The 3,042-nt window shown below is 30.6% G+C and overlaps 1 pseudogene; it reads left to right on the forward strand.

Annotated features, from left to right (window-relative positions):
* The first annotated feature begins 764 nt into the window (after positions 1-764).
* On the forward strand, positions 765-2,154 carry LOC100617660 (eukaryotic translation initiation factor 3 subunit E-like; annotated as a pseudogene).
* The last annotated feature ends 888 nt before the right edge of the window (positions 2,155-3,042 follow it).

The raw sequence follows: 3,042 nt of genomic DNA on the forward strand, positions 1-3,042 counted from the left end.
ATCAACAAGCATTTATTCAGCATCTACTATGTTCTAAGTATTGACCTAGGTGAGGGGATACTATAAATAAAAAAAAATGTTCCCTGTACTCAAGGAACTTGCATTCTACAAGAGGAGCCAACATTTAATATTTTCAGACTAAATTGATATTAAGACTTTTTGTTGTGGTTGTGTTGATGCATTAACACTAATTTCTTGGTTTTGATAAACAATAAAGTTATTTGTCAATTCAAATTTAAAGACACTTATTTAGACCAAAAATTGTGACACTTTGTAGAGGGGAGATGGTGGTAAAGGATATATCTTTATTATGTCTATAAATATATTTTCATGATGCTAAAGTGCCATGGGTTCATTCAATATGACACTGATTTAGATTAAGAACTGGGAATTTTTAACCTGAAAAAGAGAGGGAGGACTTTGGAAAATAAGACAGATATCTTCAAGAATGTGAAGGTTTGTCTGTGGAATAAGGTTGGTTAAAGTAGATTAAGGTTAAAGGTAGATTTAAGTTCATTATATATATATATATATATATATATATATGACTAAAATTAAGAGGATTAAGTTAAGATGTGAAGTCCAAAGTAGGTTTGATATCTGAAGATAAGGAGAAAAATTATTTACAAATGGAAAAGGATAAGGCTAAAAATAATACCTATTATTTAAGAACTATAGTTGAAAAATCCCTCTGCTAAGACAGGCATGTACCTTCTCTTTAATATATAGTCTTAAAGAGTTGCCTTTATGATGATAACTATCAAAAGAAAAAGAAGGATAAATAACCATTTGGAAGGTATGTTATAAAAGGGATTTGGGGTCAGGTATGTGTTAGATTAGGAGAGACAGAGTTTTTTCTTGCACAAAAACACTAAAATTCCCCTTGCAATATGGCCAAGTATGACCTGACTGCTGGCTTTGGGCACTTTTTTATATCATCATCTGGTCTTCCTCCTGCTCAATCTTCTCCCAATCAAAGATCTATATAATGAAAAGGAATTTCTCCAAGGAAAACTGGACCTTCTTATTAGCACAAACATGGTTGACTTTGGAATGGATGTATATAAAACCTTTATTATGACATCCTTCATATTTTTGCACAATTAAAACATCTACAAGTAGAAATGGAACCAATTATCAAGATGTTTGAAGATCCAGAAACAAGGAAAATGCAATCTACCAGGGATGGTGAGTTGCTATTTGACAACTTGGCAAACAAAAATGGTTCTAAGCAAGAATATTTAGGAAAACTCCAAAGACATGCAAATGTGGAAACTATTCAGAAGAAGCAAAGTTTGTAATAGTTTTTTTTTTTTTAATGTATTGATCCCTCAACTAACAGAAGTGTTCGGAGTTCACTTTGGGGGAAACTAGCATCTGAAATTTAATGCAGAATCAGGATGCTGTCATGGAAGACCCTACATAATTGAAACCATAGATAATAATTGCTTCAATTCTTCACTACAGTTCCTTCATTAGATATTGTAGCTTATTCACTGGTCTCAATTTGTATTCTTCAGCCACCCAAAAGATCTAGACAACATTTTCAATCCCTTTCTTTAGCAGTCACTGAATCTTAATGCAATTGAAATTATGTCTCTACAAATTCTCTGTTATTTGACTATTTCAGTCATAAGAGATGTTTGAAAGTGAAAATAGTTATTATAAGATCTAGTACAGTTTATTCAGCAAGAGATTTATATATGAAGAACTTTTGACAGAGTTTGTTGAATTTCTTACATGTTAAGTTTGAATTTGATTGGTGTCTAGAAAAAGTTATGAGAATATGACTTGGTTCTGTTGAAGAACTCTTTCCTGGTTTCTTGCCTTGATGATTTAATTAAATATTCAACTTTTTGTATTTGAGACTTTCTGACACATCCATCAATGTAACAGCATTAGCATGTTGGTAGATAAGTTGAACATGACTCCTGAAGAAGATGAAAGACGGATTGTCAATTTCATTAGAAATATCAGACTCAATGGCAGGATTGACTCCAAATTGGGCCATGTGGTTATGGGTAATAATCTCTCTATCTGCAAGTGATTGAATAGACCAAAAGTCTATCTTTTTGAAGCCAGATGTTGGCCATAAATATTGAGAAAAAACTTAATCAGAGTAGCAGATCAGAGTCTGCTAACTGAGCTACTTGAGATTGTTTTCTACTAAAATACTTCAGAAGAGGAACACATTGAAAAATCCCCACTTAAATATAAACATACAAAATATTTAGTTCCTGAGAGAAACTATAATATTGTAAAGCTTAATTTTAATAAAACTGACTACTTCATTATGTATTATTATAAATAGACATATTATGATTCTATAATTTCTTGCCTTTTAAAAATTACTAGGTTAAAAAACAAATCAATATTACTTGGTATCTTTGTATCCTGTCTTTCCTTTATCTTTCTTCCATAATACTACCAAATTGTTACTGCTAGAGAATAAGTCTGACCTTGCAATTCAATACTCAAAAAGTTTTTTTTTAATTCTATTTTTAATAGGATACAAAATAAACTCTTTTGACCCTTGCTATCTGATCTCAATATGTTTTTCAAGCTTTATTGCATGTTAATCCTCCTTATATGTTGTATGTTCTAGCTGAACTGGTCTAGTTATTATCCTTCAAAAATAATATTGTATATCTATACTTACAAATAAGCTCTCTCCTTTCTGGAATATTCTCCTTCTATCTTTCTTTCTGCTTCTTGGAACTTTTATAATCTCTCAAAGCTTAGCTTAAGTACTAATTGTGACAAGAAACCTTTCTGGGTATCCTTCCTTGAAATGATTTTTCATATATTTTATATTTGTTTATTTTATGAGTTTCTCCAAAAAATGCAAACTTCTTAATTCCAAGAATTTTTTGGTTTATATTTTTATGGTCAGCACCAAGCATAACAGAGATTCTTAACACATACTAGAGATTAATAAATCTATATTGAACTGAATTGCTTGGGATATTCCTTTTCTTTTACCTGTGAAAATGAGTAACCATTTCTAATTTTTTTTAACTTCATATACTAGAACTAAATTTC

Source organism: Monodelphis domestica, chromosome 6 (genome assembly GCF_027887165.1).
Source record: "Monodelphis domestica isolate mMonDom1 chromosome 6, mMonDom1.pri, whole genome shotgun sequence".
NCBI lineage: Eukaryota > Metazoa > Chordata > Mammalia > Didelphimorphia > Didelphidae > Monodelphis > Monodelphis domestica.